Genomic DNA, 18,427 nt, shown 5'->3' with positions numbered 1-18,427 from the left:
GAACTACCGAGCATGAAACAAAAACCACTTGTGGACATTCGCGTGTCAAACAACTGCCCAATATGAGTCCAAAAAAGCATATAAATCAGCTGGCGAAAATGATCCCCCCTTGAGATAAAACAAGCCAAGGTGTAAAGTGCCACTCAAGTAGCAAAAAATCCTCTTGACATCCTGCCAATGCTATGATCCTAAGCTATGCATGAATCTGCTAACCTATGAGACTGCAAACTGAATTTTTGGCCTCATGTTGCATACATAAATAAGGCAACCAATAGGAGTTCGGTAAAGAGTGACATCGGCAGGATCACCAAAATCATGAAGAATCAATTTCAGACCTATTTCCATGGGAGTGGTGATAGGTTTGCAATCCTCAAGTCCAAACTTACATATCAATGTCTCTATGTAGCTTGTCTGACACAAAGCAATACCACCATCACACTGCTTAAACTGTATACCCAAGTAATGATGCAACATCCCCAAATCTTTCATCTTGAAAGTAGCATTCAGATCAGCCTTAAATTCAGCAATATGTCTCTCATTTGGTCCATTGATCAGCAAATCATTGACATAGAGAACCACAATGAAAACTACATCGCCCTCACACTTTACATACAATGTGCTTTCTGTTGGACTGTTACAAAAGCCTCGGTTGACCAAATGAGTGTCAACCTTCTCATACCAAGAACTAAGAGATTGCTTCAACCCATACAAATATTTCTTACATTTGCACACTTTATCTTCCTGCCCTTTAATGACAAAACCGCGAGGCTGTGTTACATAAACTTCCTCAAATATGTCACCATTCAAGAAAGCAATAACAATGTTTGACCGATGTACATCCCAACCAAAATGAGATGCCAATGCACATAGAAAATTCACAGTGTCATATGACAAGCGGGAGCAAAAGTCTCTTCATAATCTATTGAAGAGCGTGGGATGTGTGCGTGCGATGTGCGTGTGGGAAGGAGAGAGTATGCAGTGTGTGGGTGAAGCAAAACTCTACTATGAGATGCCCCTTATTCTTTGTGTACATACACAAAGAATAAGGTATTAGTGGGCAGGCACCCATAGCTTGGGCGGTCGAGCAAGGCACAAATGCCTATACCCCAACAATCTCCCACTTAAAGGCGAATGTGTCGATAATTGGGTCCTACTAGCTAAACTACTAGTATGTACAAGAAAATAGGTGAGAGACTCTCTCAACCTACGCCCACTGGCTCACTCAGTGGATCTACATGTAGTCGCATCGGCTCTCGTGGTAGGCTAGGGTGCGTTCCCAAGCTAGAGCCTACATGAGAGCTGACAAAATCTATGTAAACCTCGATGTACTTGTCTCCCCTACGCTATGTGCATACGCTGCATCATCAGGAATAGCTGTCACAAATGGATGTGTTGACCCCCCCCCCCCCCCCCCCCCCCCCCCCTTCATCCATAGGGACTCAATGTGTGTGTCATGATATCACCTTATTAGCCTCTAGCATGAGCATATCAAAAAACTCCATATCCATCATCTCTCCCTGTGTCTCTAGGGAGAAAATCTGCTCTACCTCTACTTGCACAGACCCTAACAACACTTTTTGTGTCTCACTAGAGTACTATCGCTCTATCTCTGTCTCTACAGAGTTCACTGGCACATCCTGCACAGCTAAATGCTCTGTCTTGTGAGCGTGGTGGGTCTCACCCACGAAGGAGACACGCCTCATCTCTCGCTCAAAGCATGCCAACAACAAAATTGAGACTATGTCATCTCGAACCTCTGCATAGGATATACCAAGCCACTACGGGCTCCCCTGGCAATCACTAGTGATCCGCAATGCATATGGAAAGGCTCCTCTCTAAGAAGTGTCTGACAATCACAAGCTGCTAACTGTCTCACTGAGATCAAACTCTGTCTCAGCTAAGGAACATAACGCACATGGCATAGCATATATGATGCACCATTGGGCAACAATAAACAAACATCTCCTGCACCCTCTATATCACATGTTGAACCATCAGCAGGTCGCACACAACCAAGTCTCCCACTAGAGAAGGTGTTAAACTAGTTACGATGCAGTGTGACGTGGAAAACTACACCCTCATCTAGCAACCAATGTGGAGAAGTGTCACCACTCAAAGACATGTAATCATGAGGAACACTAGAGAGAAACGTGACATCGGCATCACTGGCATATGGAGCCGCCACTCTAGCATATGTCAAAACCTCATCTGCACCACACATAGATCTCCATTGCTGCCTCATACATCTGAAACAACGGCGCCTAATGTGCCCTGTGTGACCACAATGCCAACATCGCATGTATCGCGGCAACTACGAGACCGTTGTCGCTCACAAGTCATCACTATAGACTCTAAATTGTCACACATATCTACGATCATAAGTAAATGGCAAAGAACCAAAGTATGGCGAGAAAACCTAAGAGAAATCTGGAAAAGTCTCCCTTGTAAACTGAGCAAAAACTCAATTACAATCTCTACCATAAACCATGTCAAATTGGCAACAAAGTGGGAGATAACTCGACCACTACACAATCGTGGAAAACATGATCAAACACATCAAAACTGATGCTCACATATGCATAAAAGAACTCCACAATCTGCACACTGCAAGTCTATTATCTGGGACAAATTGCTCAACCGAGTGTAAAGCGCATAACCATATACACAAGGAGATAGCAAACTAGCTCAAAATGCATCCCACAAGAGAAACTGCCTGCAAAAGTCTGCAAAAAACCTATGAAACCTGTGACTGGTAAAGTTTGTAGCCACACTAGCATACACAATCCTCAATCCTGTGAGAGTGGGTACAAGAACACCAAACTGTGTCCCAAGCTGACAAAACCAGTCAAAGTGGGAGTCCAACTCGACCACTAAAGTCTCTGAAAGAGGACTCTAAATCATAAACCATAACACTACTCAATGCGAATGAATAGAAATGCCAAAATGGCTCCACACTCAACGTACATCCACGGAGTGACTATGCATAAACAAGCGCTAGAAGAGTTGCAATCCAAAAGCCTGATCAATGCAAAAACAATGCTCTCAAGAGAGCTCACCGGCACTCAAAAGTGCTTGCCAAAATGCATGTATAATGGGCATCAACCATGCGCCGTGATCATATGCAAACCCATTTGCAAAGACCATGAATCCAATCACAGAATCACTGCCAAATTATCCTGTGAAAACATGTGAAAGAAGCTCCACATGTGTGCTCCAAAAATTGTGTCTCTCAATAGACCGCTTTGATGGTGTGTAAATGCCTCCGTACTTTGTTTGCCCAAATCTACCAAAAACCCTCAAACCATAAGCTCTGCACAAGCTGAAATTGCATCTTCAGCTCAAAATTTATGCACCTAACTTTAAGCACCTGCCCTGCTTCCAAAAGTGCATCAAATTCGCACACTATGCGAAAATAAAAACCTGCAATTTTTGTATACACCAGCCTGAGCTGAATATCAACAAAATGATGAGGAATTTGCAAAAAGTTTCTTCAGAAAAGTTATAGACCATGTCAAAACGAATGGGCCCCATAGACAGAATAATCAGATCTTCATTCTACAAGCAGAAAAACGAATTTGAAGACAGTGTTGTTGCGCACACAATTTTTAGGACAGCACCTTCACTTACACACAATCTTTCACACTGTCTTCTAAGCTTCCACAAGAGCATACATCACTCTTAGCTGAGCTCATAAGCTCCCATTGCATTCTCACAAAGCGTTTGAGCTTTCTTGATCTCTCCACTACCGCCAAGCTCAAGCTGCCATAGCCAAGCTCCGTCACTTCCATCTCACCGAGAATTCATCGTATGCACGTCGCCAAAGCTCTAATACCACTTGAAGAGTGCGTGTGCACGGATGCATGTGTGTGTGGTGCTATATGTGTGTGGGAAGGAAAGAGTACCGCCATAACTGAGCTCTGTCGCTTCCATCTTGCCGGGAATTCATCGTGTGTGCGTCGCCAAAGCTCTAATACCACTTGAAGAGTGCGTGTGCACATATGCGTGTGTGTGTGTGGTGATGTATGCATGTGGGAAGGAGAGAAGGAGAGAGTATACAGTGTGTGGGTGAAGCAAGACTCTATTATGAGCTGCCCCTTATTCTTTGTATATGTACACAAGAATAAGGTATCAGTGGGCGGGCGCGCATAGCCTGGCGATTGGGCAAGGCACATACGCCTATGCCCCAACATCTATGCCTCTTTGTTGTGCATAACCTTTTGCAATAAGTGGAGCCTTATAGCAATAAATCTCACCATCCGACTTGCGTTTCAACTTGTAAACCCACTTTGTACCAATGGCCTTTTTGCCAGGAGGAAAATCACATAAAGTCCATGTGTCATTTTCTATAAGTGCATTATATTCTGATTGCATGGCAGCCATCCAACTTTTTAAATTTTGTGCTTCATCAAAAGACAACGGTTCCTTAACATCACATAAACTAGATAGAACCAAAGCAGAACAATGTGATGTTGGCGAGAACCTCAACGAGTACGATTAGACAAAGGTGCATCCAATTTACTGTCACGCAAAGTATGCACCAATCATTTATGTTAGGAAATATGACGTAGCTAAGTAGATATTTGAGTAGTTTACTTAATGGAGAGAGTTAATTTTTACACAAGAGAGATTATAGAGTAGAGAGAGAGAGAGAGAGAGAGAGAGAGAGAGAGAGAGAGATAGAGAGAGAGAGAGCACACACGATATATGTGGTTCACCCAATGTGGGTTACATCCACGGGAAAGTAGCCACTCAATGGCTTTTAGTACTTCAAAACAAAAAGTAGATTACAAAGGGACTATACCCTTTTGGAGCTCCCGCCTTGCTTCACTCACCACCTCACGTCCACCTTGTTGCATCAACTTCACAATGCATCACAATGCTTTACCTCTTCAATCCATTTTTGTGTGTTAAAAAGGCCTCCGTTTATAGGCCAAAAGTGCCCTCTCTCATTAGAGGCAGCCATGTGTCGCCGCCCTTGTGTAAACAAGTCCAAGTTGGACTCTCCAATCCGCCCATGTGTGGCCGCCCTTGAGAAGATAAGTCCGTCTTAATTCGGCCACTGGCCATTGAATTCCGTCCATTGGCTAGCGGTCATTGAATTCCGTCCATCAGCCACCGATCATTGACTATCGGCCATCGGACGACCAACCAACCGACCGGCCATTTTTCGACCACTTTTCGATCGTCGTCCGACCATAATATTCGGACAAAAAAGAATATTTCCGGGTTTTTAATACAAAAAAGTACAAAGGATAAATCAAGCTCCATACTTAACAATTTAGACGTACCTTTAGAATGCTCAATTTTAGCCCTTTCCTCATCAAGTACATCATGTACATATACATCAATAATAGGCTGATTTGTAAAATATTCTTAAGCCCCCATAGGTTGTACATTTGCCTCATTAGAATTTAGCTTGACTTTTGTCCATACATCGTGCCAATTCTGTAAGTGACCTATTTTTCCTCTCAGCAACACCATTTTGCTGAGGCGTATAAGGCATTGTACATTGGTGTTTTATCCCACGACTAGACAAAAATGCATCAAATTCATGAGACATACACTCACCCCCTTGATCAGAATGGAGGGTGCTTATAATACATTTTGAGACATTTTCAGCCAGAGCCAGAAATTGTTTGAAGCACATAAACACTTCGATTTTTGCTTTAAGCGGATATACCCATGCATGCCTAGAATAATCATCAATGAAAGTTACGAAGTAAAGGTAATTGCCCAAGGACGGAGTTTGCATGGGCCCACAAACATCACTAGGCACAAGAAAGCTACAAACTGCATGTGGCCCTAACTGAACCATCCTTTGAAAACTTTGAATGGTGCATCTTACCCAAAATACAGCCTTCACAAACATGTTTGACAGGTTCTTCAAGAGGTGGCAAAGAAGCAATCATATTAGATTTATGCAAACGCAGCAAGCTGACAAAATTCAAATGCCCAAAACGTGCATGCCAAAGTTTTGCATCTAAAATAGCCTTAGAATCCACAATTGCATTTGCAAAATTTTGCCCATACTTGTCATACAAAGTGAGGTTCTACAGCACACGACATAAAATGCCTGATGCAACAAATCTCATCACCAAAATTAAGATCATGAATTGTATATCTGTCATCTACAAATTTCACAACAAGACCAAGTCAAGCAAGTGCAGTTACAGACAAAAGATTCTTCTTGATCCTAGGTACATAAAGTGCATCAACAAGTGTGAAAGAACTGTCATTTTCAACAGTCATCACAATCTTTCCAACTCCCTTAACATGGTAAGAGGCCTTGTTGGCACAAGTGACTGAATTCCCATGAGAAACATCCTCGAGAGAGGTAAACAAGTCATGATGAAAGGTAATGTGCTTTGTTGCACCACTTTCAAAGTACCAAACTTGAGCATTTACAACAACTGACAAATATGCATCATGTACAGTAAGATCGTAAGTGCACTCTGCATCAACATCAGCATCACAGTCTCACAATAGCTGCATTTGTAGTAAACTATCATTAGTAGTGAAACCAACCTCTTTCTTCTTAGCTCTTTGGCCTTTAACTTAGGACACTACGTAATCATAATGGCAACGCATCTTCTTTTTTCCCTAATCACTAGAATTCCTAGAGGAATTGTTGTTTCATGCACTAGTCCTGTAATTGGACGCTCAAGTGCTCCCGAGACACTAAAGTGTCCTTGCGAACTTTTGGCGATTTACTTGTCAAGATAGAAAGAATTTTTTTACACCTTGCTTCTCCCATAGGTTGGTTATGAGGGAAAGAAAACATTGGATTTTTCTCCATGTCAAAAGACAAGCCCTATGGAGAGAATTATGATAAGTTCTAAGTCGTAAATTTTAGTAAAGTTTCAAACTGATCTGTCAAGAAAGTTATAAAATATGTATATTTTTTTTGTAGAGATGACCTTTTTTATGTTTGTAAAAGCCAAGTGTTAGAAGCATTAGGAATAGGTGATTTACCATTCACAAAGAAGTGGCTACATTACTGTTACCACATTTTGTTTGAGCAACAATAAAGGCCTATTCAACTGCACGCTGTCTAGTCCTATTTTTTTAGGAAAGTCACTGTTGCAACAACAATGTGCACAATGCATCAAACTTGACGACCTCAGGATTTCCTTGCGTCATAAGTTTCCAAGTACTAGCAAAAGTCTCGTAAGAATCTGGCAAGGCATCAAGAATAGTCACCTGTAAAAATAAGTTGCTCATTGATATCCTTGACACCAGCAAGGAAAGGTCATCTTCCTCATGCATAATCTTCGACTCTAGCTCTTTATGCAGTAATGCAATTTTTGCCTCATTGCGACTTGCATAAAGACTAGCCAGAATATCCCAAGATTGTTTTGAAAATTTTGCTGAAAAAATGTGGGGAGTAATAGTGCACTTCACAAACAACACCATTAATGCATGAGCCTGTGCATCTTTGACATCCCAACAAGCTTGCTCAATCGTAGCAAAACAGCTCTGGTAGCAGCAATCCTGCCACCAAAACCTGCAACATCCTCAACATCGCCTACATCCTCAAAACTAGGACGTACATCAATGCCCTGCGTAATGTTCCCAACGCCTTTTGACACAAGGACATTGCATCATGTAAGCCCACATAGGTTAATTGACACCATCCAATCTGTCCTCATCACCTATTAGAATTAGGGTTGCAGAGAAACACACACATCTTGGAGAAGACGAAGGAAGCTCAAGGCACACAATAGAGGGTGTGTTACCTAGTGTGCAATGGAAAGATAGATAGCCCTAGAGTGATGGACGTATATACAATGCTCGGCGGGAAAAACCTCCTAAAGAGGGAAAAAATGCCCCGGTGGTCCTAGTGTGTTCACACACATCACTACCACATGTATTTAGTAACAAATCCCCTCTGGAGTGATGCGGTGAATGAGAGCTGGCACATGAGTAAAGGGAAGTGCCATGCCCTGAGGACATGATCAATCCACAAAGGGGAGTAAGCCCAAAGCTTTGAGGAAAGCTTCAAGCTTCTCACGAGACAATGCCTTTGTGAAAAGATCTGCAAGGTTTTCCTGTGTTGGCACATAAGCCAAGCTGATCTCTCCTGCTAAGAGCCTCTCCCTGACATAGTGGTAATGCACCTCAATGTGCTTTGTGCGAGCATGAAAATTTGGGTTCCTCGCAACTGCCAATGTGCTCTGACTGTTAGTGTAGATAGTGTTGGCAGTGTCTTGTCCAACACCCAAATCAGCCATAAGGCATGTGAGCCATACACACTCAACCGTAGCTGTGAAGACTGCCATGTACTCAGCTTCACAACTCGAAGTGGCCACAGTAGGTTGCTTCTTTCTCAACCATGATATAATGAATTGCCAAACATGAAACAAAAACCACTTGTGGACACTCGCGTGTCAAAACAACCAGCCCAATCTGAGTCCGCAATAGGTTTGCAATCCTCAAGTCCAAACTTACATAGCAATGTCTCTATGTAACTTTTTTGACACAAGGCAATACCACCATCACACTGCTTAAACTGTATGCCCAAGTAATGATGCAGCAGCCCCAAATATTTCATCTTGAAAGTAGCATTCAAATCAGCCTTAAATTCAACGATATGTCTCTCATTTGGTCCAGTGATCAACAAATCATCTACATAAAGAACCACAATGAGAAGTACATCACCCTCACGCTTTACATACAATGTGCTTTCTATTGGAATGTTATATGAAAGCCTTGTTTGACCAAATGAGTGTCAGCTTTCTCATACCAAGCACGAGCAGATTGCTTCAATCCATACAAAGCCTTGTTACATTTGCACACTTTGTCCTCTTGTCCTTTCTTGACAAAACGGGGAGGCTGCGTCACATAAACTTCCTCAAATATGTCACCATTCAAGAAAGCAGTTACAATGTCTGATTGATGTACATCCCAACCAAAATGAGCTGCCAATGCACATAGAAAACACACAGTAGTCTATGACAAGTGGGAGCAAAAGTCTCTTCATAATCTATGCCTTTTTGCTGTGCATACCCCTTTGCAACAAGTCAAGCGTTATAGCGATCGATCTCACCATCCAGCTTGCGTTTCAACTTGTAAACCCACTTCGTACCAATGGCCTTTTTGCCAGAAGGCAAATCACATAAAGTCCATGTGTCATTTTCTATAAGTGCATCATATTCTGATTGCATGGCACCATCCAATTTTTTGACTTTTGTGCTTGAGTGAAAGACAGAGGTTCCTCAACATCATGTAAGCTAGACACAGCCAAAGCATAACAATCTGATGCATAAAATGCATGGCGAGAGCCTGAACGAGTACGACTAGACAAAGGTGCATCCAATTTACTGTCAAACAAAGTGTGCACCAGCCATTTTGGCATACCTCTAGCCTGCTCATTTTCAGCCCTTTCCTCATCAAGTACATCATGTACATCTGCATCAATAATAGGCTGATCTATAACATTTTTGGAAACCCCCATAAGATGTACATTTGCCTCATTGGAATTTACATTCGAGCTTCCACCACTGAAAAGAGGCAACAAAGTGTCATAAATGTCCTGTGAGCTTACATTACTGTCTCTAGTACATGACAGCAAGGGCTGACCAGAATCTTCCACAAACAATACATCCCGTGAAATCAAAATACGCTTTGTTTGCGGATGATACAACATGTAACCTTTGCTTTCAGCACTATAACCAACAAAAATACATTTGACACTCTTATCATCTAAGCCATGCTTCATATGGAGTCATAGACTCCCCATAGACTGCAACGCTTTCGTAGGACACCTGTTGAGTACATTAGTGGCACACATGATAGCCTCGAGCCAAAACGAATGTAGTAAAGCTTGACTCTTGACCATACATCTTGCCATTTCCGTAAGAGACCTATTTTTCCTCTCAGCAACACCATTTTGTTGAGGCGTATACGGCACTATACATTGGTGTTTTATCCCACGACTAGCCAAAAATGCATTAAATTCATGAGACATATACTCCCCCCCTCGATCAGAACGGAGGGTGCCCATAGTACATTTTGATACATTTTCAGCCATAGCCAGAAATTGTTTGAAGCACATAAAAACTTCGGACTTCGCTTTAAGCGGAAATACCCATGCATGCCTGGAGTAATCATCAATGAAAGTCACGAAGTACAGGTAATTGCCCAAGCACGGAGTTTGCATGGGCCCACAAACATCACTATGCACAAGCTACAACCTGTATGTGGCCCTAATTGAACCATCCTTTCGAAACTTAGAACGCTGCATTTTACCCAAAATACAGCCTTCACAAACATGTTTGATAGGTGCTTCAAGAGGCGGCAAAGAAGCAACTATATCAGATTTTTGCAACGTAGCAAACTGGTAAAATGCAGATGCCCAAAATGTGCATGCAAAGTTTTACATCTGAAATAGCCCTTGAATCTGCAACTGCATTTGCAAAATTTTGTCCACACTTGTTATACAAAGTGAGCTTATACAGCCCACGACACAAAAGGCCAGATGCAACAATTTCATCACCAAAACTGAGATCGTGAACTTGTACATCTGTCATCCACAAATTTGACTACAAGTCCAAGTCTAGCAAATGCAGATACAGACATAAGATTCTTCTTGATCCCGCAGTAAGCACAATATTTCCAACCCTTTGAACCGGATAAGAGGCATTGTTGGCACAAGTGACTGAATTCCCATGAGGGACAGACTCAAGAGAGGTGAACTTCACTATGTGAGGTAATGTGCTTTGTAGCACTGTTGTCGAAATACCACACATGTGAATCTGCAGCAATTGATAAGCATGCATCATGGACAACAGGATTGTAAGTGCACTTTGCACTAAAAGCCCATTCTGCATCAACATCAGCATCACAGTCTCCTTTTATTGAAGACTCAACAATGGCTGCATTTGTAGTGGAACCAACATTTGAAGTGGAACCACCCTCTTTCTTCTTAGCCTCTTTGGCCTTCAACTTAGGACACTGCTTGATCAAATGATCATTAGCTCTACAATAATGGCAACGCATCTTCTTTTTGCCCTTATCACCAGACTTTTCCAGACAAGTTGCTGCCAACAGAAGCATTAGGAACAAAAGTTTTGCCACTTGCAGCTGAACGAATGTGAGGAACAATGGTGTGCTTCACAGACAAAACAATCAATGCATGAGCCTACGCATCCTTTACATCCCAACGAGCTTGTTCTGCCGTAGGCAAAACAACTCTAATAGCAACAATCCTTGCAGCAAGACCTGAAACATCCTCAACATCGCCTACATCCTCTGAACCAGGACGTACATCAATGCCCTGCACAATATTCCAGACGCCCTTTGACACAAGAACATGTTGCATCATATAAGCCCACATAGGGTAATTGTCCCCATTCAACCTGTCCACATAGGGTAATTGTCCCCATCCAACCTGTCCTCAACAACAAACATCTTGAACACATCTGTATTGTTGTCAGCCATGGTAAATGCTGCACTTGATGTGGAAACTGCCCGAAAAGAGGAGAAACAAATCAGGAACAACACGTGCTATATAGCACAAACCATAGAAGACTATAAGGAACCTGTTATGCAAAAAATGGCACTGACAAAAATTTTGCACAAAATGACAAAATAGCCTGTGCAATATTGCTTGTAGTGGAAACGGAGGCCAAAATGAGCTCGAATAAAAAATCTGAGTAGACTAAGCTCTACGAGATCTCCCAAATTTTTGGTTGACCTGCGAACGCTCGCCAAAGCTCACTGAAATCAAAGAAAGTGAGCGGGAGGGTGCTGGGGATGTCGGCGACTAAGCCCAAGAGGATGCAACCTGCTCTGATACCAATTGTTGGAATTAAGATTGTAGAGAAACGCACATAGCTTGGAGAAGACGAAGGAACCTCAAGGCACACAATAGAGAGTGTGTTACTTAGTGTGCAGAGGAAAGATAGATAGTCCTAGAGTGATGGGCGTATATACAATGCTCGGGGGGAAAAACCTCCTAAAGAGGGAAAAAATGCCCCGACGGTCCTAGTGTGTTCACACATCACTACCACATGTATATGGTAACAACAGCAACAAACATCTTAAACGCATCTGTGTTGTTGTCGGCCATGGAGAATGCCTGCACCTAATGTGAAAACTGCCCAAAAAGAGGAGAAACGAAGCGGAAACACTACATGCTATATACCACAAACCGTAGAAGATTGTAGGGGACCTGTTATGCAGTAAACGACACTGACAAAAATTCTACACAAAATAACAACAAAAGCATGCACAATATTGCATGTAGTGGAAACGGAGGCCGAAATGAGCCCGATCAAAACTCGGAGAAAGTGAGCAGGCATGTGTTGGAGCTGCTGGCGTCTAAGTCTAGGAGGAGGCAACCTCCTATGATACCAATTGTTGGAATAAGGGTCGCAAAAAAACACACACAGCTTGGACAAGACGAAGGAAGCTCAAGGGACACAATAGAGAGTATATTACTTAGCGTGCAATGGAAAGATAAGATAGCCCTAAAGTGATGGGCATATATACAATGCACAGGGGAAAAAACCTCCTAGTGAAGGAAAAAATGCCTCGGCGGTCCTAAGTGGTAGTAATGTGTTCACACACATCACTACCACATGTATAAGGTAACAAAGAGTCTCAGAACATTCACAAGCCACTAAAACTTGGTCTAGGGATTGCGATGGATTTTTTCAAGAACAAAATGACTTAAACTCTATATGGAATGGAAAAAGGACATTCATGAATATGTTACAGTGCCAAAAAGTGAAATTTGATAGAGGTAAGCAAACGGGTTTGTTGTCTCCACTACTAATACCTCAGGCACCATGGTAGAATATAGCCATGGATTTTATCTTTGCTCTACCCAATTCTCTTTATGGCAACAATGGTATTTTGACAATATTAAACAGGTTTAGCAAGCAAGCAAATTTTATTTCTATTCATCAAAGTTCATTCTTTAAAAGTTTGTGTTAATTTCTTGAAAATCACACATCATGAATTCCTCTTCCAAATCAAGAAGCGTTCTTGTAGCACCCACACCCGTGGTTTGTGTTAATTTCTTGAATATCACACATCATGAATTCCTCTTGCAAATCAAGAAGAGTTCTCGTAGCACCCACACCCATGGTTTGTAAGTTGCAATTGCTCATCTTATTCTAAAATCAGTTCTCAATTACAAATTTCTAATTGTAGTATAGAGAGTCTCATTTTATTTTATTTTTAAAAACTCTTGAGTTCTCTTGTCCTTTGATATAACAAGCTACACTTTGGAAGCGGCAGGCCAATTCGCTCTGTTCATCTTAGGAGGCGATCCCAAAGCTAAGTCACCAGATGGGGAATATATTGGTTATATGGTATACTGAATGTGTGTTTCTGTATATAATTGTCTAGTGTGGTAACTCTCTCTCTGTATATAATTGTCTAGTGTGGTAACTCTCTCTCTCTCTCTCTCTCTCTCTCTCTCTCTCTCTCTCTCTCTCTCTCTCTCTCTCTCTCTTCCATTACTTTAAAACAACATTCCTTGATATTTTTCGCTATTATTTTTAGAGTGTTCTATCAAATTTCCTCTCCACATGTGTTTACTAGCCAACTACAACCAACGGTAATTCATTGACTACATTCATTTGTGCTTCAAAAAAATGACGCCTCAACAATCCGTCTACTAGTCTTGAACATCGGGAATTGGGAGCTAAGAGAACATTTAACCTATGATGTTAAAACTTACTCCCCTCCTTAAATACTAAGAAAAATTCTATTAATCCTGTGATTCCACAAGATGGGCCATCTGTGCCTTCTTGTTGTCTTCGTAGACAACCACAAGCCATTGTTAGGCATGCGGGTGAGAGAGAGAGAGAGAGAGAGAGAGAGAGAGAGAGAGAGAGAGAGAGAGAGAGAGAGAGAGAGAGAGAGATAGAGAGAGAAATTCCATCATAGAGATCCAATAGACCCTTGAGATCAACTCTCCTTGGCCCTTGCCTAACAACCTCAGCACATCATCTCCCCTCTCTCACGACTGCAAACCTCCCTGCCCTTGCCTTTCTCTCGTGCACATTGACTATGAGAGAGAGAGATTGAGCCTTGGTCATGCTTCCTCACAAGGCTCCCTCTACACATGGGATTCTCCTCATTTGCTCATCCCAGAGAGAGAGAGAGAGAGAGAGAGAGAGAGAGAGAGAGAGAGAGAGAGAGAGAGAGAGAGAGAGAGAGAGAAAGACAAGTCGCCAAAATGAAGGGAGTAATAGATGCTTTACCTTTTCTCTTTTTTTGATAATGTGTTGACATACTCCTCCTTATCTAATGTTCCTATTGGCGCCTCTTTAAAAGAATTCATTTCATTTTCATCCTTATCCTAAGGTCCTACTCCCTCACATTCCCTGCCCCTTTGTGCTCTAGGCTCATGTGTTGCCATAGCCAATCTCTATTGTGCATGGGTGTCTATTTGTGTGTAATGGAAATGGCCTATGGACTTTGAGAATAGCGGAATTAAGAGAATTAGAGTGAGCATTTTTGTGAGATTACTTTGAGAACATAGGGGGTGAACTTAATTGATGGTAGCAACATAAACACGATACTTAATTAACTTGGCATGAACAATACTTTTGCAAGAGAGAGAGTATTAGAGAACGTGACAATAGTTGAGGACTGGATTTACTTGGAGCTGGTCCCCCCTCCAAAAGGCGTTTGTATTATAGATTCTTGTAAAGAATGAGGATGCAAGAGAGCTACACAAGACAAGCACAAAGCATACAGAGATGGAAAGCTTCTTCTTCTTCTTCACAAAAAAGAGAGTACAAAATGACTAAGTGCTAAAGCTGAAAAGTAGCACATATGTACATGCGGTCACTAAGTGTGAACTCGCTAGAAGCGTACTAGGCTGGCACTATAAGTGTAGTCCAGCTGTAGAATCACTGGCAGAGATCCTCCGTGTCGGTCACCTAACGCGCCAGTGAGTAAATGCCGTAAGCGGCCAAGACCCGTAGTGGATGCCAGCTCAAGGTGTAGAGCTCGACATCTCAACACTCCCCCTCGAGCTCTGCATGTCACAGAGTCCAAGCATAGTCCGGAAACGTCGAAGCTTCTCAGCTCCGAGGGCCTTGGTAAAGATATCCGCTATCTGCTCCTCTGTGCTGACGTAGACCAAGTTGATGTCGCCCGCCAACACTCGCTCTCGAACGTAGTGGTAATGGACATCTATGTGTTTGGTCCTAGCATGGAACACTGGGTTCCTAGCCAACTGCATGCTGCTGAGGTTGTCACAATGAATGACAATCTGCTGGTCCACCTGCACTCCCAAGTCCTCAAGTAATGTACGTAGCCAAGCTACCTCGCACGCCGCAACTGCTGCACCTCTGTACTCGGTCTCTGTGCTCGATAAAGCAACCGTAGGCTGCTTTTTGCTGCTCCAAGTAACAACAGCACTCCCAAAAGAGAACATGAAGCCACTCGTAGATCTCCTATCAACAATGCTACCTGCCCAATCTGCATCTGTATACCCATACAATGCTAATGGTGCATCTGCTGCATAGAACAATGCGTAGTCAAGAGTCCCTTGCACATACCTAAGTGTGCGTCGTACTCCATCCAAATGTGGCTTCCTCGGAAGCTGCATGAACTGACTCTCCAAGCCTACTGTGTAGCTCAAGTCTGGCCTCGTGATAGTCAAGTAGATTAGACCACCCACCATCTTCCTGTACATATTGACATCCTCAACAACATCACCCTTCTCTGCACTCAGCTTTGCATTCACATCCAAGGGAATAGAAATTGGCTTACAATCAGCCATACCATACTTTGACAACATGTCCAAAGCATATTGTCTCTGTGACAGCCATACACCCTCTGGAGTCCTGATCACCTCAATGCCAAGAAAGTAGCGCAACTCGCCCAAATATGTCATTTCAAACTCTTGTTTGAGAAGACCCTTCACATGGTCAATCTCCATAGCATTGTCACCCACAATAATAAGGTCATCTACATATATGGTAATGACCACGATCCCCACATCACTCTCACGTACATAGAGTGAATGATCAGCATGAGCTCTCCTAAAACCAATACTGACAAGATACTTGGCAATCCTGTCATACCATGCTCTAGAGCCCTGCTTCAAACCATACAAAGCTTTGAGAAGTCTGCATACATAATCTGGGTAACCTGGATCGACATAACCAGATGGCTGATCCATATACACTTCCTCTTGCAACTCACCATTCAAGAAGGCATTCTTTACATCCATTTGATGCATAATCCATCCTCTAGATGCAGCCACTGCTATGACAGCTCTCACAGTCGTCATCTTTGCCACTGGAGCAAAGGTCTCCTCATAGTCTATGCCATACGTCTATGCATAATCCTTTGCGACCAGCCTTGCCTTGTGACGCTCAATGTTACCATCAGCCTTATGCTTGGTTTTATACACCCATTTACAGCCAATAGCTTTCTTGCCACTTGGCAATGACACCAACTCCCATGTGTCGTTTGCTTTCAATGCAGCCATCTCTTCATTAATTGCATCATCCCAATGCACATTTCCAACCGTATCCTCAAAACATGTGGGCTCCACATCCTGTATCACCTTAGCCATGTAGGCTTGGTGATGCACTAGATACCCATCATAAGTCAATTTTTGAACTGGATTTCTGACTCTATTAGATCTGCGCGGTCCTGGGTCACTCCTTTGCCCTCTAGCATCTTCTTGTACTTTCCTTACACCAGGTGTCCTGACAGCCGGAATTCCAAATTCCTCATCAAGACTTTGTTCAGAACCATCTGAATCCATGTCTACATGTGAAAAACGTGATGATGCATCAGCCATAAAGGGAGGTTCATCAACCTTTTCCTTTCCTTTTCGTGATACATTCCCTGTACTTGTTGGTGGAGTAACCTGCGTACGTAGTCTACCATTCCATGGTTTCTCAACAGAGCCACGAGAAGAGGACTCTTGTGGTCCACTCAAAACCTATGACTGTGGCCTCACATTTTGTACAACCACATCATCTTTTACATCAGCCCCAATAGTGCCATGTGCATTACTGTACCAGCTGCTCATCTCATCAAAGACTACATCTCTGCTCACTCGTAATTCTTGTGTAGTAGGATTGTAGCACCTGTACCCCTTTTGTTCAAGGGAATATCCCACAAGAATACATTTCTCTGCTTTAGGATCCAATTTCCTACGCAACTCATCTGGTACATGCACGTAAGCTATGCAGCCAAACACTTTCAAGTGTGCCAAATCAGGCTTTGTACTTGTAAACTTTTCCTCAGGTGTTACATCATGCACCACAGCTGTAGGTGTCCTGTTCATAATGTACACATCTATATTTACGGCTTCAGCCCAGAAATGATGAGGCATGTTCTTCTCATTCATCAATGCACGTGCAACCTCTGCAATGTGCCTGTTTTTCCTTTCTGCGACCCCATTCTGTTGTGGAGTATATCTGCATGTAAACTGCCTGCGTATACCATGCATTTGCAGAAAATCTGAAAAATCATTGGAGAAGTACTCTCCCCCTCCATCTGAACTCAATGTCTTGATTTGCATATCTATCTCCTTCTCAATCATGACTTTGAAGTCTTGAAAGTGACCAAACACTTCACTTTTGTTACGCATGAAGTAGACCCATACTTTTCTTGTATGGTCATCAATGAAAGAGACATAATACCTGCAACCATGTATACTTGCAGTATCGGTTGGACCCCAAACATCTGTGTGCACCACCTCAAGTGGCTTTTTACATACATTGTGCTCATGTGGAAATGAGCCCTTTGACTGTTTTCCAAACTGGCATGCTGCACACACTTTATGCATACCATCCACCTTGAATTTGGGCAAACCTTTTACAATCTGTTTTGATTGCATGCTGCGCAATCTCTGCTCATTGACATGGCCAATGCGTTTGTGCCAAATGTCAACATCAGCCACATCACCTGTGCCTTGTGCAAATAATGCAGCTTTTACCTTAGGCATGTCTACATTCAGCGTAAACATTCTGCCCACACATATGTCCTCTGTGATCAGCTTACAGCCATTCTGGAAATCTTCTATATAACAGCCATTTGGATTGAAGCGAACCTGCAAACCCTGCTTAACCATTTGTCCAACAGAAACAAGATTCTTTGTAATGTTTGGGACATGAAGTACATCTGCTAAGTACTTTGATTTCCCACTCTTCGTATTTAGAGGTATATCCCCTACATGAGCAATGGGGTGAGCTGTGTCATCTCCTGTCTGCACATAGCCTGACACATCTGGTTTGCGCATATCTCTAAACCACTCTCCACGAGACGTCATGTGATTAGAGGCACCTGAATCCACATACCAAACATCATCTTGGGTGGAATTCTCTGCAGTCATTGTATTCATTACATGCTGCATAACAAACATGCGCTCGTTTTTGCTATCATCTGCATCTCTGCTGGTAGATGCATAGTTGCCATGTTCTCTCTTTCCACTTGCTTT

The sequence above is a fragment of the Adiantum capillus-veneris genome, chromosome 12 (assembly GCF_014529385.1).
Source record: "Adiantum capillus-veneris isolate H3 chromosome 12, ASM1452938v2, whole genome shotgun sequence".
Taxonomy (NCBI): Eukaryota; Viridiplantae; Streptophyta; class Polypodiopsida; order Polypodiales; family Pteridaceae; genus Adiantum; species Adiantum capillus-veneris.
The sequence above is the reverse complement of the archived record's forward strand: the minus strand, read 5'-3'. Positions refer to the sequence as shown.